General features: G+C 37.0%; 1 long non-coding RNA gene and 1 pseudogene across 1 annotated transcript; both read left to right on the plus strand.

Moving 5' to 3' along the window:
• Nucleotides 1-16,262: 16,262 nt before the first annotated feature.
• Nucleotides 16,263-16,362, plus strand: LOC127088961 (uncharacterized; annotated as a pseudogene).
• A 7,712-nt stretch (nucleotides 16,363-24,074) lies between these two features.
• Nucleotides 24,075-26,106, plus strand: LOC127085247 (uncharacterized). Its single transcript, XR_007789044.1, has 2 exons — nucleotides 24,075-24,862; nucleotides 25,562-26,106. It is a non-coding gene; the product is annotated as an uncharacterized LOC127085247 (long non-coding RNA).
• Nucleotides 26,107-27,370: the final 1,264 nt, after the last annotated feature.

Below are 27,370 nucleotides of genomic sequence, written 5' to 3' on the forward strand. Positions count from 1 at the left end.
ATCCCCACCACCACGAACCTCTTCATCTTCCGCCACCGTCAAATCCACTGCGGATTCCATAAAGCTCCCTTTGCCGTTGCGTTTCACCGATAACTCAAAACCGCCTCCGATTTCAACTCGCCGTGGAACAACATCCTCAAACTTGTAAAACTCAAAATCTACTCCTAACTGTAGCCGGCGAAAATACCATCACCGTAAACACCTTAAATCGCTCCTTTGCCCCCGTTTCATCGTCGGACCGCCATATACCCTCCGATCTGCAATTTCTCCGACCTCCCTTTACAAAGATTCATTCACAGATACACACGACAACCTCCGCGTTACGTTGACTTTTGTTCGTGCATTAGTCGGTCTGAGGTCAACAAGTTCAAATCTGGAGTCGGTAAATTTTCGATCTTAAGTTCAATTGCGTTAAAGTTGTGGAATATAAATTTCAATTAAATTGGACTGTGATTGTTTTATCATGTTTTAGCCGGTACTCTGTAGATAATTTGTAAATAGTCATAATATTAGTTTGCTTAGATTTATTTTAGTTTAATGGAGTTTGATTTAGTGTGGTTATTCATTTTATATGCTTTAACATGCAGATAATTATGAGTTTCTAGTGTTTATGTTATGATCATTGCATTCTGTTGTGAAAATTGGATTAAATATGTGGACCGACTCTCCGTAAAATATTTACAACACATACTTTTTATGCATGTTTGATTTGTTTGACTCTAATATTCAATGTCTAGTGAAACCTATTAATGATTACATAATTGGGACTTTATATGTTTGAATTGATTTCTATTGTTTTGACTGATAATGATAATGATAACTCTTATTAAAGTATTGTACGTTCCGATATCATTGAGTTATGAGATATGATATATAATGTTGTTGTGGGTATTATGAATTGAAATTTTGCAGCTCACTTCGTATGATGTTGTTGTGAATATTATGAATAAATAGTATATAATAATTATGTGGTTTGCTCATACATCATTTTAGCTTTTTAATTAGCATATCATAGTTTATGAGAACTTTATATTTTGTTCAACAGTTTAATAAGGACTCCATCCGGCTTTTAGTTGGCTTCTGAGTCTCTCCGTATTTAGTAAATAATTTTATACTGTTGTAAATAATGCAGAGTTGCTTTTCTGCAATAAAATCAAAGTTTTATTCTCGGATTCGACAATTTCATGTCGTTATGCCACCAAAGTCTCAATAAATTAATAGAATATTTTACCGTGTTATGATATTACGAATGACATTAATCGTGTTGTCATTTCGTACAAATCGGTTTTGAGCACATATTCCATTAAAAAATCGACAATGGTCACTTATATTCTTTAATTATAATTGAAATTAATTATTAAACTTTGACTAGTTAAGTTGTTTTGGATTTATTAATTTTAATTAACTTAGTTATTTGATTTAATTTAATAATTAATTTTAATTAGTTTAATTAATCAATTTAACCAAATTTTAATCGATTAATTTTGTCAATTATGCATTGATCGGTTTCTTCCACTAGTACTTCACATCATTTCAAAACCATTTCATCATTGAGTCAAAACTATTTTAAAACCACCAAAATCACACAATTCTTGATTTAATATCAAGCCCACTCTCAAAACAAACCCTTTGTAAGTCGATCGCTTTTAAAGCATCGCCATCAACCTCACATAGCTTACTCTTGGGCTTTCTTACAATGAGACCTATTCGATTTTTATTGAGTAGAAGAACAATACACTAAAATAAAATTCACTTCATTCAAAACACAAATTTAAAACCTCGATCCAATGTCGAGTATTTTCATTCAAAATTAAAATTAATGTACCCAATCACAATCAAATATCATTTCATTTGGGAAATAAAAAGGGAGATGGTTTTGAGTTTTCAACTCCTCTCCTCGATTATTTGAATACGAGTTCTCTTACTCGGTTAGTCAAATAGTCGTTATTTCTATCCACCTAAGTATGATCAAATCAAAACACTTTCATAATAACGAAATGAAAAAGGAGGACTTTGAGTTTTCAACTTCTCTCCTCAATTGGTTGAATACGAGTTCTCTTACTCGGTCAGTCGAACAATTGTCATTTTTACAAACATACAACTTAATCAAATCATTTCCATAACAAACTGTACGAAAAGGGAGATGGTCTTGAGTTTTCAATTCCTCTTCTCAAATGTTTGGATATGAGTTGTTTTACTCAGTCATTCGAGCACTTGTCGTTTATTCTAAAAATACATCGACCATACATAAACTTATTTTTATAATCACTTAGATGAAAGAAAAAGTGGTCTAGAGTTTTCTATTCCTTTTCCCGATTATTAGGATACGAGTTGTCTTACTCGGTTATCCGAATATTCGTCATCCATTCAAAATACATTAATCATCATGAAAATCCTTTTACAATTAAGGATGAAAAAGAAAGCGGTCTAGAGTCTTCTATTCCCTTTTCCCGATTATTAGGATACGAGTTGTCTTACTCGACTATCCGAGTAATCCTCATCCAACCAAAATATCTCAACACACCAGATTTATCTGTCCTCGCCCTCGTGCGATCGAAACCAGTTAAACAAAACATACAACATATTAATCTAACTTGTCACCCCCGTGTGACTGAAACTCTTTTAAAAAAGAACACTATTTAATCCTTTCTAATGCGCACAACAAACTAGCGCTTAAGCCTCCGCCGAGAGTAGACAAGCCAACGTTTAGCCTTTAGGATACGATCTAAACAGTTTGTTCATTAAAAAACACCAACCAACCGTAGTTCCCCGAACTACGAATGCTCTGATTTCCTTATTATACCATAAGGATACGTAGGCAGGAGATTGTTGTATCTTCGCGAGCACACTAATAAAAAACCTCCCCTTTCTCCTTTCTGAGGTTCTCATCCATTTCTATTTTAATAATTTTATAACTTAAAGATAACAAACAAACATAAATTAACACTAGAAACACACATTAGAACTAAAAGGTTCCCGTTGAGTACAACGGACGTAAGGGGTGCTAATACCTTCCCCTTACGTAATCCACTCCCGAACCCGAATATGGTTGCGACGACCATTTTTCTATTATTCATAAGGTTTTATCGATATTTTCCTATCCCTTTATTGGGATAAATAAAGTTCGGTGGCGACTCTGTTCGAACATTAATTTTTTTTTTCGCGACCATCGCGAGGAATCGTATTTTTCGAGATGCGACAGATGGCGACTCTGCTGGGGAAAGCTCCAAGCAAAAGAGAGTGAAGCCTAATTTAGTTCAGTTTCTGTATTGTGTGTTAATCTTGTTTGTTTGATTATTATTTTTGTTCTGTTATTATTATTCTGTCATAATTTGACTATGTCTTATTTAGGGCTCTCTGTTAGGGGTGCTTTGTGAGATAGGCTCTCCACCCGAGTCTGAGAAAAACCATAAGATTAAGTTGGTGGTTGCGTAGTGGGCGCCCACAAGGAGTCTTCCTTGTTGGGAAGATACGAAGACCCCGCCTAGAGGAGATTCTCTTGAGATATTATTGTCTGACGAGTTTTCATCACGACGATAGTATTCTCAAGTTGGATCAATGACTCTAGGGACCTTTTAACCCATTATATCCGGCGGTTATGTAGTATTAACCTACAAAGTTTCAGACTCGTTGGGTTAATACGAAAGCCCCAATCAGATGAGATCCCTTGGACGTATTACTATCTTACAGTAATATTTCCAACCTCGATCTATGACTCTGAGAACCTTGTTAGAACCCTGGACTCGAGAGTCGTGTAGTAAAATCCTCATGGAGTTTTCCTTGTTTGGATAATACAAAGACCTCACCTAGACGAGATCTTCTTAAGGATATTATTGTCCGACGAGTCTTCGTCACGGCAGTGACGTCCTCAAGAAATATCCATGACTCTAGGAACCTACCAACTGTAGAGCCTACCCATGGGGTTCCATTATTCAGAGATACCCGTCATTCACCCGTTATTCTGATCCATCTGAGAACGCTTTGAACCTGTGATCCTAAACATGTCACTACATTCATACACATATCATTGCATTTGCATTCATCATAATACATTTTATATCATTTTTCACCAAAAATAAATACAAAAAAAAAACTCATCCATCCTTCGTCCATAACCTACAGTTGATTTCCCGATACTCATATCAGACTTGAAGTAGCTCTTGAAAGATCATGGATCCGTTGGAGAAAAGTCATATCGCATCGAGAGGAGATGTGGACTCGATGAAAAAATCAGCTAGACCAACTTGTGGAAGCTATGATAGTTCTAGCAAAGAAGGAAGACAACATTCAGTAGACTGCAGTTGTTGAGAATGTTATGCTAGCTACAGTTAATGGTCTTACCCAACCTCAGCTTGTGCAAACCCCAGTTGATAACTCTACTATACTCTACTGTTCAGACAGAAAGACATCCTCAACACTGGCAATCATTGGACTAATTTGTTTTTATTTTTTGCATTTGTAGTTTCTTTGTTGTTAAAAGCTGCTTGTATTTAAACGTTGTTGCTTTTAATGGTAATATTGATGAAGTAATGATGCATGTTTTGAATTAATCATCTCGCATTCGCTCATTTTTCTTCTCTTATATCAAAAACAAAAAAAATACATCATTGTTTCTCCCATTCACTTTTCTTTATCATAACTTTTGTTTTAGCAAAGATTTGAGGGAGGATGACGAAAACAAGTTACCTATAATTGTTGACTGTATGCTTTCGGATAAAATCCTGCTGATGATGTACAGGCATTGTTTCAAATCCCCAAACACTGGAGAGATAAGGAGTTAATCCCTAGTCAACCACTTCGAGCCTAAAAGGAGGAGTTTCTTTCGGATCTAAAAAACCTTACATTAAACCTGGGGAAGGGTAGTGTTCAGTTAATCTAACTACACATTCGGATTACAAGACGAAATATCCTGTTTGAGGATCAACCACATGATATTCTTCGCACACATCCTGAAGTGTCGAAGGAACCTTGCAAAATCCAAAAGTTATATTGGTTGTTCTCCGAATGACCACTGACTTGGCAGTCACAAATTTTCAAAAAAAAAAAGAATCAAAGAAAAGCCTGCTAAGTCGATACCCCAAAAGGAGACTTAGGCAAAAACCGGGGCAATCCCGATGGACTAAAACTTCAAAAAGCGGTCCATGCAAAAGTTAGTGATCGCTCGACTGTGTGAGTCGAGAATGGGATACAAACTGCAAGTGCACAGTTCTATCGCGTAGTTTTAAAAGATATCAATCCCACAGGGACTTATGAATCGATATACCGTTATCTAAGGTTACTACGTAAATCTAAGGTGAAAATGTTTGATTGTTTGGGGAAAAACTAAGAGCTAAACTAATATCTAGATTAAATATTAATAAAACGGATATCGGTATGTAGTTCGTCAAAACTAGGGAATCGAGTCTTTGTCGGTTTCTTGGTTTTAAAATGAATCGTTTCGGTTAACTTTATTGGTTAAAGGTTTTATCTCAAACTCTCGCTCTGTTGAATAAACCATGATCTTATATTAATGTAGCTGTCACTTATAATTAAGTCAAAAACCATATTTTGAAAACAATAAAGTTGCAGAAACTCCTTTTAAGAAAATACTGACCGTTTTAAACACCCTTATCTCAAACTCTCGCTCTGTTGACTTAGGTTATATAATCAAATCCAAATGCTTAACTCTCGTCCTCACATTCAATCTTTAAAAATACTTTTTGGAAAAGGTCAGAATTTAATTAACTCTAAAACTTGCTCTCGCCCTGATCTAGAATTAATGCCTAACTTACACTGTCCAGTTAAAATCTCAAACTCTCGCTCTATTGATTTTAACTTCTTTATGTCTTTTACTTTTGTAAAAAATCTTGTTATTAAACCTGTAAGTTGAGACCGTAAAAAGATTGATTTTGATTTTAAGTTTAGATAGACCGACTCAGTCTTGATCCCTTATTCTGCTTACTTTACATACTGATACCTAGGCGAATTAGCCAGACATGCTAAATAAACAAGAATACATATCATGCATAAACAGACTCATTCCAGGCAGATAATATAGATAAATAATAAAACAAAATATTAAATAATGATTAAAGAACCTGAATGCGTAATACAATAGTCTTGAACACTCCACCACAAGCCGGTAGGATTTGTTCTTGGATTCTTCAATTAAACAGTAAATTAAATCAAGGAAATAAAACTGGAATATAACGTAAGGTTAAATCCGGTATAAAGTTGCACAATAGTTTCCGGTGTAGAAACTATTATGCAAAAAATATCTAAAAGCTAAAACGGGAAAGGTAAATTTGCAAGGGAAAAAGAATGTAAAGCTTGCAAAAGAAATAAATAAAATAAAGAATGCTGGAAAAGAAAAATAAGCAAAAGCTAAAACAGAAGGTTTGAAAAGCTTCGGCAGAGTAGACGGCAAAAGAGGGGAGAGGAAGCGGAACCCTTTTAGGTTTCTAATGCAGCTATTTATAGTAGTGCTTCTAACTGCTTTTTTTGTTTCCCACGAGTCTTTAGCATGGCTAAATACACGGCGTGGGCATAGGACACGAACTCTCTCAACGTCTCTTCAATTCTTCTGAGGGCGTGACTTGCGCCAAAAAGCTAGTGGAATGGTGTGACGCTCGTCACACCATGTGTGACGCTCGTCACAGGGGTGCTTTTAGTGTGACGCTCGTCACAACCCTTGTGACGCCCGTCACAGGCACAGCGTGCGCTTTCTTTGGGCTGGGCTTGGTCTTTGATATTTGTTTCCTTTTTACTCCTTTCTACACCTCCTTTTCTTCCCTTTTTCACTTTTGCTTCAAAATGGATACCTGACATAAATAGCAAGGAAATACTGCATAATATCTGATAAAATGAGATAAACTAAAGTAAATGATAATATAATCTAATTGAATTAAGTCTTAAAATGTGATATAATTTCGTGTTATCAAACTCCCCCATACTTAAATCTTTGCTTGTCCTCAAGCAAAATTCAGTATAGAACTTGTTAAAAGTTTTAGCCAGATGAAATTTCAAAGCACACATCAATTCGTACTAGGTTGCAAATGGATTTTTGTTTAGGAGGACTTGAGTTTAATCTTGACATCAACAACTACCGTTACAACTTAGATAACCCTACCTTATGCAAATCAGTTCAAGTACCCTATGATAGCTATCATGGTTCCTTTAGTCTTATTTTACCCGTTTTCATTCTAGCGAAATCACATTAAGCCCTTTATCTTTTCGCGCACATAGTGGAGTAACCGGTTAGTGATTATGATCCGCTTTTAGCTAGAAGTTCTGGTACATAAGTCGGATAACTTCATTATTCAGTCCATTGCAAATTGCGGGGGATCGAACCGTAGTCCGCCCTACCAAGTTCAGTACCAGATTCCTACTGAACCAACTCATAATGGATCTTTCGTATTGTGCTTTTGCATGATCTGCAACCTTTAGATTAAATGATCTGGTAAGGATCACCTAATTTAATTAGTGCATTTCTTGATATATTTATATATCTTATGTTACTTTGGGAGTCATTCACTTATATTCATCGGTTCTCCACGTAGTTTGCTATTAAGATGGTGCTGACTTCTCGTATAAACTACTCGGGGGTTACTCTAAAGCTAAAAGTTCGAGGGATTTGTATAATAGATACTTATCTTGATCTAACATGGTGAGGTTCTCAGAGCGTTGTTATGGTAATGATTTTTTTGTCTTGATTTCACTCAAGTTTTATAAAGTAAGCAACCTTTATACTTATTGGGTGTGTTAAAAATTTATTTATTTATTTATTTATTTATTTATTTATTTATTTATTTATTTATTTATTTTTTTATTTTTTTTTTTAATAAGAAAGGGAAATAACAATGAAAGGGAAGGTAACATACTTGAAAAATGGAAATAGGAAGAATATTGTTTCCCCCCCATACTTAAATTAAACATTGTCCCCAATGTTTTAAGGAAATGAAATACAAGATGGAAAGGAAAAAGAAACTACAACTAAGGTTGTCTTCCGCCTCTGGTTCTTGGACTTGGTGATCTCTGACGTAAGTCTAAGTTGTCGAACCTGCTGAACAACTCAGTAAACCGCTGGTCGGTTATGGCATTCCTAGCGTCGTGTTGCTGTTGCATTTGATGCATCATCTGCAGCATCTCGACATTCTGTGCCTGCATTCCATCGATAGCATCCATAATGTCGTCGTTGGTTGCAGGCCTTCTTCGTCGACGATGTTGGGAGGATGGGCCAGTTGCATTACCGGAAGGGTTGAGCGGGACTGAATGTTGTGTAGGAGGATGATCACCTTGCTCCATTGCTTCAAACTCGTCTGTGGGCGGGTTTGTTTGTGAAGGCTCGGTGGCTTCGGGAGCGTTTAGATCATAGAGGTGGCGGTCGGGGTTTGTGACATCAGTTAGGGCGATATTTGGTAGAACAACGCTTGGGACTGCCTGGTTGTTCACCATAAGATAATATCCTCCGCCTACTCTGTTCTTAATCAGGCGGCTGGATCGACAGTAGCTGATATCCATAGATAGGGGAGGTAGAGATTCTAAAGTTTGGAGTTTATCCCCTAGGTTTAGGCCAAGTGCTATGGTGGTGATTAATCCACCAATTATAAAAGGTTGCCGGCCTCTAGCACATAAGGTGCGGATATGATGAAATAGAAAGGAGGCGGCGTTTACCTTAGTATCCGGTTCGAAGACGCATTGGAGGAAAAATAGCTCCTTTGAGTTGACCTTGCTGTTGTTTGGTCTTCCAAAAACTGTGTTTTGCAAGATGCGGATAAAGTACCGGATAGTTGGGTTATGTATATGGGAAAGAAGGAGCTCTTCCCAGTTGTAGGCATCTATACCGGAAATTTTCTTGAAAAGGTCGAAAACGTCAACTGTGTTCCAGTTTGAGTTTGGAGGGATTCTGGGGTGTACCTGACCTTCTATGGGAAATTGTAACATGGTACTCAATTGGTTTTGGGTTAAGGAGTACTCGGTGTTGAACATACGGAAGGTTGCGGTACCGGTTAGAAATTCGTCTTCACCGGCGGGAGTGGTGTAGTCGTATGAACTTAAGAATTCTAAGGTTAGGGATGGGTAGGTGGGTTGATTATGAGTGCAAAGGAAGGTTAAGTCGGCTAGGCGGAGCATCCATTCGATACCTTGGAGTAGGCCTAATTGTTGTAAACAAGGTAAATCGGGGTACCTGGTGGAAACGACGCCTCGCTGTTGGAAACGCTCGAATTGCTCCCTCTGATAATTGTCATCTCCGGATCGGAAGATGATATTTCCGAAATTTTGATTTCCCGCCATTGTGATGAATTTTGAAGGAGTGATTTGGAGTGGAAAAGAATTGTATATTTGATATGAGAGAATTGTTTGTGGTGAATGAAGGAGGTTTTGGTAGGTATTTATAGGAGAAGGATTGGAAGATAGAAAGAAAAAGTGGTTGAAGAGTAATTAAGTGTGGTTAAATGAAAAGTGAATGGGGAAAGTAAAAAGGTAAGGGGTGTAACGTTCGTCTCCAACGGCTCCCTAACGTTCACATGTCTGAGGGGCGTTACGCTCGTCACAAGGGTGTGACGTTCGTAACAGGAGTTATGCGTGCCGTTCGTCATGGAGTGTGTGACGCTCGTCACACAGTTCTTTTTGGCAGGGCATTCAGCAGCGCTTCACATAATTAATCTGGAGATGAATTTATTTTGATTATTTTGTTTTATTTGGTTTTTAGATTGTTCTATTTAATTTAGCTAATTAATTTGTGTTGCATGCTATTCTATTTCACATAATAATAATTCATTCTGAGTAACAGTAGAACAGTAGAGAACATAGCCATTGCATAAATTAAATAAAAGCTTTAATAAAATTAACATAATGTAATACAGGAAGGGAAAACAATGAAATGAAAGGAAAATAAATGCGAACATGAATTCAAATAACATTAATGAAAAATCTAGCCTAAAACTAAATAACTTAGAAAGAAATAACTAAATTCCATCTATCTTCGGATCTCTGGCCGGAGGAGCAAAAGAGTTAACACGATGCCGCAACATACGTAACTGACTTGCCGTGCTGCTCATGTATTCTAGGACTTCATGCCTCAAGTTGTGGAAATCTTCCCTGAGGGCGTGATGCTCTGACATCAAGGCTTCAATGACGGTTTTAATATCTGTTCCTGGCATATGATGTCGGAGATCAGGCATGGCTGATTCTTCGGTCAGGACAGGCTGAGGAGGAGGATCAATATCATAGTAGCCGGAAGGTGTCTGAGGGTCAGATTCAACATGAGAGATATGGTCAACATAGTGCTCATAGTCATCACAAATCTCATAGTCCTGGATGGATTCAGTGGATCTAGCAGGAGTAGGGGTTTCGTTCAGGTTGTAAAGCCAGTTACTGCTGTTATGAACGCTAGTCCTAGGATCGGGCATGGTGAATAAGCAAAGAACCTGGTTATCAATCATAAGCTCAAACTCATCAGACCCTAGGTTTGCTATAAACATAGTGTTGAAGAGGAAAGGTATACTCATAGTAGTAATGCCGCAAAAAGGGTTAAGGTCAAGCATAGGCTGGCGTAATCCAATAGCATTACCTATCATGGTTATCAAACCGCCTATTCTAATGGGTGCTCGCTCATCCTGGATAAGGTGGTCCAAATTAGCTAACATAAAAGTAGCACCGTTTACTGGACGGTTCTGGGAAGCACAAAATATGATGAAGAGTTCATCACGTGAAACTGAAGTATTATTTGGCTTCTTCCCAAATAAAGTGTGGGTCAGGATCTTATGGAAATAGCGAAAAGCCGGGTTGTGTATGTTTCCAGAGAGAAACTCATGTTCTTCGGGCTCATCATTTCCAGTCAGCTTACCCCAAAAGTGTTCAAGCTCTCTATATTCAAAAAGTTCTTCCTGGCTTACAGTGAATGTATCAAGGGAGGTAGGAAAACCCAAAAGGTTGGTAAAGTCTCTAATATTAAATTGGTACTCCATGTTGAACATTCTGAACTGAATAAAACCTCTGCTAATTCCTTTTCCACGGCTAGGTAGATAGATTAATGAACTAAGGAATTCTAGTGTGAGCCTCCGGTAGGTGGTGAAATGTCTTAGGATAGGGGATGTCTCCCATCCTATCTGATTCAGCAGATACAGGACACTCTGTCTCAATCCAAGGGCAGTCATCGCCCAATCATCAGCATAAAGACTAGGTAGCATCTCCCTAGTGGCTAGTTCTTCAAACTTTTGTTTCTGAGCCATTCCTCTGAACTTGATACCCATACGATCAATATGTCCCATCTGGTTAGTGCTAGCTAGAGAAAAAGAAGACATGAGTTTAAGTCAGGATTTGGCCAAATGCCGAAAGAAAGAAAAATTATTATTATTATATTTTTTTATATTTTTGAATAAATAAAGAATGAATACTAAACAAAAAATTAAAAAAATAATTAAGAGAAAAATAGGGAAATGATAATAATAGAATAATAAAATAACAAATTAATTTGTGGGTTGTCTCCCACTAAGCGCTTTGTTTAAATGTCGCAAGCTCGACAAAGAAACTGTCAAATATAATCTATAGGTCCTGGGGGCGTTTCGTCTAAGTGTAGAATTTGCGAATCCTCGTTGGTTTCCGCATAGTGATAATGTTTCAGACGTTGCCCGTTTACGGTGAACGGTTCTGTAGATTGTCCTTTTATTTCTACCGCTCCACTGGGAAAGATTTTAGTGATATGAAAAGGTCCTGACCATCTGGATCGCAGTTTTCCCGGGAATAACTTTAGTCTAGAGTTAAATAAAAGTACTGCGTCGCCTTGCTTGAAGATTTTCCTTGATATACGCTTGTCATGCCATTGTTTTGTTCTTTCTTTATAGATTTTGGCATTTTCATAGGCGTCTCTTCTGAGTTCCTCTAATTCGTTTATGTCAAGGATTCTCTTTTCACCGGCGGCTTTATAATTCAAATTTAAATTTCTAATAGCCCAATAGGCTTTATGTTCTAATTCTACCGGGAGGTGACAGGATTTTCCATAAATGAGCTTAAATGGGGTCGTCCCTATGGGGGTTTTATAAGCAGTTCGGTATGCCCACAAAGCTTCTGGTAATTTCGATGACCAATCTTTCCTTGAAGTGGCTACCGTTTTTTCTAATATTTGCTTTATTTCTCTGTTAGATACTTCCACTTGTCCACTGGTTTGAGGGTGGTAAGGTGTTGCTATCCTATGTCTCACTCCATATTTAAGTAGTAGTTTTTCGAGTACCTTGGATATAAAGTGTGATCCACCATCACTGACTACTATTCTTGGGATGCCAAATCTCGGAAATATTATATTTTTAAAGAGTCTAGTTACTACTCGGGTGTCATTTGTTGGAGAAGCTATAGCTTCGATCCACTTTGATACGTAGTCAACTGCCACAAGTATGTATTTGTTACCGAAAGAGGATGGGAAAGGTCCCATGAAGTCTATCCCCCACACGTCGAAAATCTCTACTTCCAAAATACCTTTTTGTGGCATCTAGTCACGTCTAGATATGTTTCTCGTGCGTTGACATCTGTCACACTCCTTAATAGCCGCATGTACGTCCTTCCATATAGTTGGCCAATAAAAGCCAGCTTGTAGGATTTTAGAGCAGGTCTTGGATGTACTTGTGTGTCCACCATAAGGAGCGGAGTGACAGTGTTGGATTATATTTTCTACCTCTTCTTCGGGTATACATCGACGGAAAATACCATCGGGGCCTCTTTTGAAAAGTAAGGGATCATCCCAGTAATAGTGTTTTATGTCGTGGAAGAATCGTTTCTTCTGCTGGTAAGATAAAGTAGGTGGAACTATTCCGGCAGCTAAATAATTGACTAGATCAGCGTACCATGGTGTGACAGATATAGCTAAGGTGGTTTCTACTTGCATGTCGGAGTTGTTCTCTTCCAAAGTAGCTATGAGTTTGTCATACGAGAAATCATCATTAATGGATGTTCTTTCCGGTTCAAGGTTCTCAAGTCTAGAGAGGTGGTCTGCTACTACGTTTTCAGTTCCTTTCTTGTCCTTGATTTCTAAGTCGAATTCTTGTAGTAACAAGATCCATCTTAGGAGTCTAGGTTTAGCATCTTTTTTTGTTAAAAGGTACCTGATAGCAGCGTGATCGGTGTAAACTATTATTTTGGCTCCTACCAAGTAAGAACGAAATTTATCTAGCGCAAATACCACTGCTAGGAGTTCTTTCTCGGTTGTGGCATAATTCATCTGTGCTTCATCCAGGGTTCTGCTAGCGTAATATATAACGTGAAGCTTTTTATCCTTTCTTTGTCCTAGAACAACACCTACAACATAATCACTGGCATCGCACATTATTTCGAATGGTTCATTCCAGTCTGGTGTCTGCATAATGGGTGCTGAGATCAATGCTTGTTTAAGAGTTTGAAATGCTTTTAAACAGTTATCGTCGAATATGAATTCAGCATCTTTCATCAACAGTCCGGTTAAGGGTTTAGTTATCTTAGAGAAGTCTTTGATGAATCGTCGGTAAAAATCGGCGTGTCCTAAAAAGCTTCGTACTTCTCTCACGGTTCTTGGGGGTTGAAGATTTTCGATTACCTCTATTTTGGCTTTGTCTACTTCAATTCCTCTGTTCGAGATGATGTGTCCTAAAACAATTCCTTCTTGTACCATAAAGTGGCACTTTTCCCAATTAAGTACTAAGTTTACTTTTACACATCGCTCAAGAACTCTTTCCAGGTTTTCAAGGCATTCTTCGAAACTTTGTCCGTATACAGAAAAGTCATCCATAAATACTTCCATGATGTTTTCGAGAAAGTCGGCGAATATTGCCATCATGCATCTTTGAAAAGTTGCAGGGGCATTACATAGACCAAACGGCATTCGTCTATAAGCGAAGGTACCAAAAGGGCATGTGAATGTTGTCTTTTCTTGGTCATCAGGGTGAATTGGTATTTGAAAGAAGCCTGAATAACCGTCTAGATAACAGAAATGTGAATGTTTAGCTAATCGTTCTAACATTTGGTCAATGAATGGTAAAGGGAAATGATCTTTTCGGGTTGCTTTGTTTAGTTTCCTATAATCAATGCACATTCTCCATCCCGATTCGATTCGTTTAGTTATAGTTTCTCCTTTTTCGTTTTCAATAACGGTTATGCCTCCTTTCTTTGGTACAACGTGTACAGGACTAACCCATTTGCTATCAGATATAGGATATATAATACCTGCTTCTAATAACTTGGTTATTTCTTTCTTTACTACCTCACTTAGGATCGGATTTAGTCTTCTCTGGTGTTCCCTAGAGGTTTTACAGTCTTCTTCTAACATGATGCGGTGCATACAAATAGAAGGGCTTATTCCTTTAAGATCGGTTATGTGGTATCCTAGTGCGGTTGGGTATTTTCTTAAGATATGTAGGAGTTTTTCTGTTTCGAGTCTTCCTAGATCGGCATTAACTATCACAGGTCGTTCAAGTTCTAAGTCTAGGAATTCATATCTCAGATTTTTGGGAAGTGTTTTCAAATCAGGGGTTGGTTTGTTAAGACACTGCGTAGGATCCGGTGTTATTGCTAGGCATTGTTTAGATTTGTCCTCTAAAAGATAGTCTGATGATTTGTCTTCTCCTGACTCTGCTTCTTTTATGCATTCATCGATGATATCCATGAAGTAACATGTATCTTCTATTGCAGGTGCTTTCAAGAATTGGGAAAGAATGAATTCAATTTTCTCTTCACCTACTTCGAAGGTGAGTCGTCCTCGTTTTACGTCTATGATTGCACCGGCAGTTGCTAAGAATGGTCTTCCTAGTATAATAGGTGTAGTATCATCTTCTCTAATGTCCATAATTGTGAAGTCAGTGGGAATGTAAAACTGACCTATGCGTACGGGAACGTTTTCAAGGATTCCTACAGGATATATGATGGAACGATCTGCTAATTGCATAGACATTTTGGTCGATCTTAATTCTCCCATTTCCAGTTTCTTACATATGGATAAAGGCATAACGCTAATTCCGGCTCCTAAATCGCATAAGGCTTTGTCGATGACAAATTTTCCTATGTGACAGGGTATAGAGAAACTACCCGGATCCTTGAGTTTAGGGGGCATGTTTTGGATTATAGCGCTACATTCGGCAGGGAGTGTAACGGTTTCGCTATCCTCAAGTTTCCTCTTATTAGAAAGAATTTCTTTTAAGAATTTAGCATATGAGGGCATCTGCGTAATAGCTTCGGTAAACGGAATTGTAACGTTTAATTGCTTAAGGAGATCAACAAATTTTCTAAATTGGCCTACATCTTTGGTTTTAACAAGCCTTTGAGGGTAAGGTATAGGTGGTTTGTAAGGTGGTGGAGGTACATAAGGTTCCTTCTTTTCTAGGGTTTCCTTATTACTCTCTTCCTTTTCCTTAGGTTCACTTTCCTCAGTTGATTTCTTAGGGTTTTGGTTTTCTATCCTTGGGTCAGACGGTCCTTCCACTTCCGTTCCACTTCTTAATATAATTGCATGAGCTTGGCTTCTCGGATTAGGTTGGGGCTGTCCAGGGAATGTACCAGTTGGTGCAGCAGTAGGTGCTTGTTGTTGAGCTACTTGAGATATTTGCGTTTCCAGCATTTTGTTATGGGTAGCCAAGGCATCTACTTTGCTTGCTAGTTGTTTAAGTTGTTCGCCAGTGTGTATGTTCTGGTTTAAGAAATCTTTATTGGTTTGTTGTTGGGAAGCTATAAAGTTTTCCATCATGATTTCCAAGTTGGATTTTCTAGGGGTATTTTTGTTAGGATTCTGTTTCTGATATCCCGGAGGTATAGATGGGGCTTGATTTGGAGACTGTCCAGGTGCGTATAAAGCATTATTACTCTTATATGAAAAGTTTGGATGGTTCTTCCAATTTGGGTTATAGGTATTCGAATAGGGGCTTCCTTGAGCATAGTTTACTTGCTCTGCTTGGATTCCAGTCAAGAGTTGACATTCCGCAGGAGTGTGGCCTTGGATTCCACAGACCTCGCAATTCTGAGTTATAGCAACCACGGCGGCCGGAGGTGATACATTTAAACTTTCAATTTTCTGGACCAAAGCCTCCACTTTTGCATTGACGTGATCAAGGTTACTTATCTCGTACATGCCAGTTTTCGGTTGAGGTTTTTCCACCGTTGTTCGTTCGGTTCCCCACTGATAGTGGTTTTGGGCCATGCTCTCGATAAGCTGGTAAGCATCAGCATAGGGTTTGTTCATTAGTGCACCACCTGCAGCGGCGTCTATTGTTAACCTTGTATTGTATAAGAGACCATTATAAAATGTGTGAATTACTAACCAGTCTTCCAAACCATGGTGTGGGCAAAGTCTCATCATGTCTTTGTATCTTTCCCATGCTTCGAAAAGAGATTCGTTGTCTTTCTGTTTAAATCCGTTTATCTGGGCTCTTAACATAGCTGTTTTGCTTGGCGGAAAATATCGGGCAAGAAAAACTTTCTTCAACTCGTTCCATGTGGTGACTGAGTTGGAAGGAAGTGATTGAAGCCATCTTCTAGCGCTATCTCTTAATGAGAAAGGAAAAAGACGAAGTCGAATTGCCTCTGAAGTGACACCATTAGCTTTAACAGTATCAGCGTATTGGACAAATACGGATAAATGAAGGTTTGGATCTTCGGTAAGATTTCCAGAGAATTGGTTCTGTTGCACAGCCTGCAACAGCGAAGGTTTAAGTTCAAAGTTGTTTGCTTCGATTGCGGGCGGAGCAATACTTGAATGCGGTTCATCTTGCGATGGAGCGGCGTAATCTCTAAGAGCACGAGCTGGTTCTGCCATCTCGGGTATCGAAGGAAAAATGTTTTTGAAATCAGGAAGGTCTACAGGAGGGAGATTGTTTTCAGCACGATATTCCCGAATTCGTCGTAAGACTCGGAGATATAGTTCGATATCGTTGATTCGTAAATAGAGCGGTTCGCCTTGTGAGCGAGTGCGTGGCATACAAATCAACGAAAGAAAGAAAATAGAAGAAAAAGAAACCTTAGTCTCTACAGCGTAACGGAAGAGTTACGATATCGATTGAATAAAAGTCCCCGGCAACGGCGCCAAAAACTTGATCGCTCGACTGTGTGAGTCGAGAATGGGATACAAACTGCAAGTGCACAGTTCTATCGCGTAGTTTTAAAAGATATCGATCCCACAGGGACTTATGAATCGATATACCGTTATCTAAGGTTACTACGTAAATCTAAGGTGAAAATGTTTGATTGTTTGGGGAAAAACTAAGAGCTAAACTAATATCTAGATTAAATATTAATAAAACGGATATCGGTATGTAGTTCGTCAAAACTAGGGAATCGAGTCTTTGTCGGTTTCTTGGTTTTAAAATGAATCGTTTCGGTTAACTTTATTGGTTAAAGGTTTTATCTCAAACTCTCGCTCTGTTGAATAAACCATGATCTTATATTAATGTAGCTGTCACTTATAATTAAGTCAAAAACCATATTTTGAAAACAATAAAGTTGCAGAAACTCCTTTTAAGAAAATACTGACCGTTTTAAACACCCTTATCTCAAACTCTCGCTCTGTTGACTTAGGTTATATAATCAAATCCAAATGCTTAACTCTCGTCCTCACATTCAATCTTTAAAAATACTTTTTGGAAAAGGTCAGAATTTAATTAACTCTAAAACTTGCTCTCGCCCTGATCTAGAATTAATGCCTAACTTACACTGTCCAGTTAAAATCTCAAACTCTCGCTCTATTGATTTTAACTTCTTTATGTCTTTTACTTTTGTAAAAAATCTTGTTATTAAACCTGTAAGTTGAGACCGTAAAAAGATTGATTTTGATTTTAAGTTTAGATAGACCGACTCAGTCTTGATCCCTTATTCTGCTTACTTTACATACTGATACCTAGGCGAATTAGCCAGACATGCTAAATAAACAAGAATACATATCATGCATAAACAGACTCATTCCAGGCAGATAATATAGATAAATAATAAAACAAAATATTAAATAATGATTAAAGAACCTGAATGCGTAATACAATAGTCTTGAACACTCCACCACAAGCCGGTAGGATTTGTTCTTGGATTCTTCAATTAAACAGTAAATTAAATCAAGGAAATAAAACTGGAATATAACGTAAGGTTAAATCCGGTATAAAGTTGCACAATAGTTTCCGGTGTAGAAACTATTATGCAAAAAATATCTAAAAGCTAAAACGGGAAAGGTAAATTTGCAAGGGAAAAAGAATGTAAAGCTTGCAAAAGAAATAAATAAAATAAACAATGCTGGAAAAGAAAAATAAGCAAAAGCTAAAACAGAAGGTTTGAAAAGCTTCGGCAGAGTAGACGGCAAAAGAGGGGAGAGGAAGCGGAACCCTTTTAGGTTTCTAATGCAGCTATTTATAGTAGTGCTTCTAACTGCTTTTTTTGTTTCCCACGAGTCTTCAGCATGGCTAAATACACGGCGTGGGCATAGGACACGAACTCTCTCAACGTCTCTTCAATTCTTCTGAGGGCGTGACTTGCGCCAAAAAGCTAGTGGAATGGTGTGACGCTCGTCACACCATGTGTGACGCTCGTCACAACCCTTGTGACGCCCGTCACAGGCACAGCGTGCGCTTTCTTTGGGCTGGGCTTGGTCTTTGATATTTGTTTCCTTTTTACTCCTTTCTACACCTCCTTTTCTTCCCTTTTTCACTTTTGCTTCAAAATGGATACCTGACATAAATAGCAAGGAAATACTGCATAATATCTGATAAAATGAGATAAACTAAAGTAAATGATAATATAATCTAATTGAATTAAGTCTTAAAATGTGATATAATTTCGTGTTATCAGTTAGGGATCAAAACAAAAATCAAAGGAGGTCACAAAAACCTTCAACAAAATAAAAACAAGATTTAGTGACCACCATATCCAAATCAAAAGGTCACCAACATCCATAAAAAGAAAAATAAGTGACTATCATTTCAAAAAGATCTTACACTGCTGAAGTCTCGTAAGAGTAAGTGTGTGTCGAATTAATTGAACGTAGGATTGGAGATCATCATGAAGAAGGGGTGGGTTAAAATAAACTTTGAGCCTTACATCCTTTGTTTCAAAAACCATGAACCAAGCCACGTTACAACCCTTAAAAGACCTAATTGAGGTAGGGTTATTTTCGAAAGCATATTACAGCAAAGTTGCGTAAACTGACTCCTAAAGATTTGCTAATATTCAACATCAATGTCATTATTCCCGCTGTATCTTTCACACTTTAAATCGCTAAATCAGCATTACATTTGGACTCTTGGTCCACTCGTCACACACTATCACATCATTTCAATTATAATTCTTTTCAAAACCTGCATGAGTATCGCATTAAAATTACCATTTCTGAATAAACAATTTTAACTGCAAGTCAGTACTTGACGTCAGGGAAATTTCAACAAAGAGCAATCAGAGAAGCTTGACCATTTATCAGAATCAAGACTACCTCCGGACCTATGAATATGGGGCATGCCACCTAAGCATCAGTTGATCATAGGAAGATTACTCCAAGAATTTGTCAGTCTTAAACAATCTCCAAACATCTGTTAATCAGGGGCAAGTCATTTCAAGAATCATTTGAACCAGAGTAAGTCATCTCAGAATTCTATTAACTGGGGAAGATCATCTAGAGGTTCTGGTGGCCAGGGGCAAACCCCTTCAATGTTCAGTTAGGGTGAGTTAGATCGCTTCAACGCTCATACCGGGGCAAGCTACCTCAAGAGCACAAAAAAGTCAACCACTCTAAGAGACGGTTAACCAAGGATAAATCTTTTCATGGATCAAAATTCTAAGGCAATCCATCTCCAAATTATGGTACAATTGCTTTCAAAATCCTTTTGAGGTAAACATTTTGCATAGACCCATCACATTGGGGCAAGATGAGCCATACATGAGCGAATCCTCTCCATGTTTTCAAGAAGTTCAAGCAAAAGCTTTTTTGCAAGTCCGCAAACGCAGAGTTCAAGATGAGTGTCGGGGAATCATGCTATCATCCCATAAAACAGTCATCTGGCAGACAAAAGCCTTTCTGCAAAAAAAAAAAACTTATCTTCCAATACCCACGCAGGGGCATTTTGAAAACCTGCAAATCATTACATAAATCATCATCATGCATTAGTCATGTCGCTTTGCTCTAGCATAAAGCCATGCATATCATATCATTTATCAGGCATAACCCCCCATAACATGAACCTGGCATTAAAAAGCCTTGAAACACAAAATCTGACACCAAAGCCCCTCCTTCTAGCGCCATTTCAAAGTCCAGTTCTCATCTAGAAATTTATTCAAAGTCCAGTTCCCATCTAACAACCTTTTTCAAAAGCCCAGTTCCCGTCTGGCAATTTATTTCAAAACCCAGTTCCTGTCTGGCAATTTATTTCAAAGCCCAGTTCCCGTCTGGAAATTCATTTCAAAGCCCAGTTCCCGTCTGGAAATTTATTTCCAAAGTCCAGTTCTCGTCTGGCGATTTATTTCCAAAGTCCAGTTCTCGTCTGGCGAACTATATCAAAAATCAGTTCTTGCATGACAAATCATTTGCCAAATACCAGTTCTCGTCTAGTAAATTATCTCTTAATACAAGTTCTCTTTTGGTAGGTCACCTACTTCAATACCAGTTCTCGTTTGGTAGTCAATTATTTTCACCAGTTCTCGTCTGGTAGCCTACTTTAAATATTAGTTCCTGTCTGACAAACAAAAACAAATTTAGTCTCGTCTGACATTTCAATTATTTTCACCAATTCGCGTCTGGTAACATATCCTTCAAGTGTTGTCCTCATCTGGAAGTTCAGTCTCCTTCACCAGTTCTCATCTGGCAGTTCCCATATAAAGTCCAACCTCATTGGCAATCAAGAATAAAACCCTACAAAAGCATCAAATTACCCAGTTGCATTCCCACATGCATCACATGCATCATTTCCTGCATAATTTCCTGCCAAACAGGAAGATTCATCGAAACCAGTCATATCAATCATCAACATACTCATGCATAACACTCCCACAAAAGGGGAATTTCAACAAAATAAAAATCATTTGCATTACTACATGCACAACCAAATACCCCCAGCAGTTGCATACTTGCATGCATCTCATGCACCATCCCCTGCATGGTATTCCCACCTAAAGTGGGACATCATACAAAAATCAAAAGTAAAATGTCAGGACCTAAGGTCATTCATGTATACCTTGGACATCCCTCATTTCCAAATGAAGTTATTACCCTACATATGCTCGCGGGATCATTTCTCAGCAAATCATTTTTTAAACTTTATGATTAATAATGATATTCCCAGCATTTTTCTTTACAGTCATTGCTCCCCAAGCAGAGGTTACCCTAAAAAGTCTCTTATGAGCTTTTCCCCTGCAGAGCATTCCTAATAGATCTCCCTCCAAAGGAGTCTTTTCAAAAATTCCCCCAACAGATGAATATTCGAGATACTGCTTCATTTATCTGAAGAATCTCATTTATCTGTTCGAGATACTGCTTCATTTATTTGGAGAGTCTCGTTTATCAGTTTGAGGCGCTGCTTCATCAATATGAAGAGTCTCATTTTATTCGAGATACTGCTTCATTTATCTGAAGAGTCTCATTTCAAATTTTTTAGAGATACTGCTCTAACTATCCTCGGAAAGTCTTAGATTCAATTAAGGTATTTTTCCCTTGCTGGAATATCTTAATTCTATCATATAAGATGCTGTTTCGACTTGATACAGAGAATCTCATTTTTACTGTTTGAGATGCTGCTTCATCAATATGAAGAGTCTCATTTCAGGTATTTTTTGAGATACTGCTCTAAGTATCCTCGGAGAGTCTTAGGTTCAATTAAAGTATTTTTCCCTTGCTGGAATATTTTAATTCTATCATATAAGATGCTGCTTCGACTCGATACAGAGAATCTCATTTTTACTGTTTGAGATACTGCTTCATCAATATGAAGAGTCTCATTTCAAATTTCTTTTAGAGATACTGCTCAAATATCATCGGAGAATCTTAGATTCAATTAAGGTATTTTTCCCTTGCTGGAATATCCTAATTCTATCATATAAGATGCTGCTTCGACTCGATACAAAGAATCTCACTTTTACTTTTTGAGATGCTGCTTCATCAATATGAAGAGTCTCATTTCATATTTTTTAGAGGTACTGCTCTAAGTATCCTCGGAGAGTCTTAGATTCAATTAAGGTATCTTTCCCTTGTTGGAATATCTTAATTCTATCATATAAGATGCTGCTTCGACTCGATACAAAGAATCCCACTTTTACTGTTTGAGATGCTGCTTCATCAATATGAAGAGTCTCATTTCAGATTTTTTAGAGGTACTGCTCTAAGTATCCTCGGAGAGTCTTAGATTCAATTAAGGTATCTTTCCCTTGTTGGAATATCTTAATTCTATCATATAAGATGCTGCTTCGACTCGATACAGAGAATCTCACTTTTACTGTTTGAGATGCTGCTTCATCAATATGAAGAGTCTCATTTCAGATTTTTTAGAGGTACTGCTCTAAGTATCCTCGGAGAGTCTTAGATTCAATTAAGGTATCATTCCCTTGTTCGGAATATCTTAATTCTATCATATAAGATGCTGCTTCGACTTGATACAGAGAATCTCATTTTTACTGTTTGAGATACTGCTTCATCAATATAAAGAGTCTCATTTCAAATTTCTTTTAGAGATACTGCTCTAATATCATCGAAGAATCTTAGATTCAATTAAGGTATTTTTCCCTTGCTGGAATATCCTAATTCTATCATATAAGATGCTGCTTCGACTTGATACAGAGAATCTCATTTTTTACTGTTTGAGATACTGCTTCATCAATATGAAGAGTCTCATTTCAAATTTCTTTTAGAGATACTGCTCTAATATCATCGGAGAATCTTAGATTCAATTAAGGTATTTTTCCCTTGCTGGAATATCTTAATTCTATCATATAAGATGTTATTTCGACCCGATACAGAGAAACTCACTTTTACTGTTTGAGATACTGCTTCATCAATATGAAGAGTCTCATTTCAGATTGTTTTAGAGATACTGCTCTAATATCCTCGGAGAGTCTTAGATTCAATTAAGGTATCTTTCCCTTGCTGGAACATCTTAATTCTATCATATAAGATGCTGCTTCGACTCGATACAGAGAATCTCACTTTTACTGTTGAGATGCTGCTTCATCAATATGAAGAGTCTCATGCCAGACCTTTTAGAGATACTGCTCTAGCATCCTGGAAAAGTCTTGAGATTTAGTTGAGGTATTATTCCATTACCGGAATATCTCGATTATGACATCCAAGATACTATTCTGACGATTCCCAGAGAGTCTCGACTGTTTCATTTTATCTTTTTGGTAATTTTTCTTACTGTATGTCTCACTGCTTTTTTTTTTTTTTTTTTCATTTCTTCCTTGCATTTCAAAGGACAAAATTTGGGTCTTTTCGTATTCAATTACCTTCCACTATGAATGTATGAAGACTGTTGTCATTCTTACCTTCTAGTTCAAGTTAATTAAATAGGGGCAACTGTCATACCCCAATTTTGTCCGGCCATATTTAAATTTTCGTAAATCTGATTTCATTTTTAATTTCCATCATATGCACAGCATGACATGTATTTCATCATGAATAAAACCAAAAATATCGTTCAGAATAAATTTATTGAAAATACAGACAAATTGGTTAAATCGTTTCTCAAGAACATGCACAAAACAGCGGGTAAAAAGTTTCAAAATTAAAATTACAGACACTAGTATTATTAATCTACCGTTCATGTAGTTTAACCTGGTGTCCTCGTTGTAATTTTCAGAAGCTGTTTCAGTTGCGTTTTGACCCGCCTGAGCCTTTTAACCGGTGCAAACTTATTTCAGAATTTGAAGAAACGTTGTATTTTTCCAATAAGTATATTTTGTGCTGATCATTTTAGTGTGTCTGATTTAATTTTTTGAGCAAATTTTCGTCCAACTTCTATTTATAATCGGTCCTTTTATTTCTTTGATCTAGTATCCAAATTAGAGACTGTTTTATTATTATTATTACTTAAATAAAATTATTGTTTAGGAATTTTTAATAAATATTTTTTAAATAATATATAATAAAAATTATTAATAAAAAGGAAAAGAAAAATGAGATTAGAATACTTCACATTATCTCTCTCCCTCACGTTTGCTCTTAACCACATCCACACTCTACCTCACCTTTCCACGTTACCCCTCTCTCTCTGTACATTAAAAAGAAAAACAAAAAGAACAAGGCACACACAGATTCACACGTCCTCTCTTCTTTCCCACCCAATCTCTCCTCCTTAACCAAAAGCTACCTATTCTTTGAAAATCTCACAAACAAAAATACAAAGAAAACAGACCTTAAAAACCAAACACCATCCTCTCTCCATCCGCCACCAATTCCGGCGAAAAGCTTGCTCAAACCCTCTCCGTGTTCCGGCGACCACCGACCAAACTCCATCCATTGCCGGTGAAATCGTCCGCCGCCGCGACACACATACCTCCGTCGCCGCCGACTCGTCGATTGCGCCGGTATCACTCATCCCCACCACCACGAACCTCTTCATCTTCCGCCACCGTCAAATCCACTGCGGATTCCATAAAGCTCCCTTTGCCGTTGCGTTTCGCCGATAACTCAAAACCGCCTCCGATTTCAACTCGCCGTGGAACAACATCCTCAAACTTGTAAAACTCAAAATCTACTCCTAACTGTAGCCGGCGAAAATACCATCACCGTAAACACCTTAAATCTCTCCTTTGCCCCCGTTTCATCGTCGGACCGCCATATACCCTCCGATCTGCAATTTCTTCGACCTCCCTTTACAAAGATTCATTCACAGATACACACGACAACCTCCGCGTTACGTTGACTTTTGTTCGTGCATTAGTCGGTCTGAGGTCAACAAGTTCAAATCTGGAGTCGGTAAATTTTCGATCTTAAGTTCAATTGCGTTAAAGTTGTGGAATATAAATTTCAATTAAATTGGACTGTGATTGTTTTATCATGTTTTAGCCAGTACTCTATAGATAATTTGTAAATAGTCATAATATTAGTTTGCTTAGATTTATTTTAGTTTAATGGAGTTTGATTTAGTGTGGTTATTCATTTTATATGCTTTAACATGCAGATAATTATGAGTTTCTAGTGTTTATGTTATGATCATTGCATTCTGTTGTGAAAATTGGATTAAATATGTGGACCGACTCTCCGTAAAATATTTACAACACATACTTTTTATGCATGTTTGATTTGTTTGACTCTAATATTCAATGTCTAGTGAAACCTATTAATGATTACATAATTGGGACTTTATGTAGATATATATGGATCTAGTGTTCCTTAGTTTTATATGTTTGAATTGGTTTCTATTGTTTTGACTGATAATGATAATGATAACTCTTATTAAAGTATTGTACGTTCCGATATCATTGAGTTATGAGATATGATATATAATGTTGTTGTGGGTATTATGAATTGAAATTTTGCAGCTCACTTCGTATGATGTTGTTGTGAATATTATGAATAAATAGTATATAATAATTATGTGGTTTGCTCATACATCATTTTAGCTTTTTAATTAGCATATCATAGTTTATGAGAACTTTATATTTTGTTCAACAGTTTAATAAGGACTCCATCCGGCTTTTAGTTGGCTTCAGAGTCTCTCCGCATTTAGTAAATAATTTTATACTGTTGTAAATAATGCAGAGTTGCTTTTCTGCAATAAAATCAAAGTTTTATTCTCGGATTCGACAATTTCATGTCGTTATGCCACCAAAGTCTCAATAAATTAATAGAATATTTCACCGTGTTATGATATTACGAATGACATTAATCGTGTTGTCATTTCGTACAAACCGGTTTTGAGCATATATTCCATTAAAAAATCGACAATGGTCACTTATATTCTTTAATTATAATTGAAATTAATTATTAAACTTTGACTAGTTAAGTTGTTTTGGATTTATTAATTTTAATTAACTTAGTTATTTGATTTAATTCAATAATTTTGATAATTAATTTTAATTAGTTTAATTAATCAATTTAACCAAATTTTAATCGATTAATTTTGTCAATTATGCATTGATCGGTTTCTTCCACTAGTACTTCACATCATTTCAAAACCATTTCATCATTGAGTCAAAACTATTTTAAAACCACCAAAATCACACAATTCTTGATTTAATATCAAGCCCACTCTCAAAACAAACCCTTTGTAAGTCGATCGCTTTTAAAGCATCGCCATCAACCTCACATAGCTTACTCTTGGGCTTTCTTACAATGAGACCTATTCGATTTTTATTGAGTAGAAGAACAATACACTAAAATAAAATTCACTTCATTCAAAACACAAATTTAAAACCTCGATCCAATGTCGAGTATTTTCATTCAAAATTAAAATTAATGTACCCAATCACAATCAAATATCATTTCGTTTGGGAAATAAAAAGGGAGATGGTTTTGAGTTTTCAACTCCTCTCCTCGATTATTTGAATACGAGTTCTCTTACTCGGTTAGTCAAATAGTCGTTATTTCTATCCACCTAAGTATGATCAAATCAAAACACTTTCATAATAACGAAATGAAAAAGGAGGACTTTGAGTTTTCAACTTCTCTCCTCAATTGGTTGAATACGAGTTCTCTTACTCGGTTAGTCGAACAATTGTCATTTTTACAAACATACAACTTAATCAAATCATTTCCATAACAAACTGTACGAAAAGGGAGATGGTCTTGAGTTTTCAATTCCTCTTCTCAAATGCTTGGATATGAGTTGTTTTACTCAGTCATTCGAGCACTTGTCGTTTATTCTAAAAATACATCGACCATACATAAACTTATTTTTATAATCACTTAGATGAAAGAAAAAGTGGTCTAGAGTTTTCTATTCCTTTTTCCGATTATTAGGATACGAGTTGTCTTACTCGGTTATCCGAATATTCGTCATCCATTCAAAATACATTAATCATCATGAAAATCCTTTTACAATTAAGGATGAAAAAGAAAGCGGTCTAGAGTCTTCTATTCCCTTTTCCCGATTATTAGGATACGAGTTGTCTTACTCGACTATCCGAGTAATCCTCATCCAACCAAAATATCTCAACACACCAGATTTATCTGTCCTCGCCCTCGTGCGATCGAAACCAGTTAAACAAAACATACAACATATTAATCTAACTTGTCACCCCCGTGTGACTGAAACTCTTTTAAAAAAGAACACTATTTAATCCTTTCTAATGCGCACAACAAACTAGCGCTTAAGCCTCCGCCGAGAGTAGACAAGCCAACGTTTAGCCTTTAGGATACGATCTAAACAGTTTGTTCATTAAAAAACACCAACCAACCGTAGTTCCCCGAACTACGAATGCTCTGATTTCCTTATTATACCATAAGGATACGTAGGCAGGAGATTGTTGTATCTTCGCGAGC

This window comes from Lathyrus oleraceus, chromosome 5, assembly GCF_024323335.1.
Source record: "Lathyrus oleraceus cultivar Zhongwan6 chromosome 5, CAAS_Psat_ZW6_1.0, whole genome shotgun sequence".
NCBI lineage: Eukaryota > Viridiplantae > Streptophyta > Magnoliopsida > Fabales > Fabaceae > Lathyrus > Lathyrus oleraceus.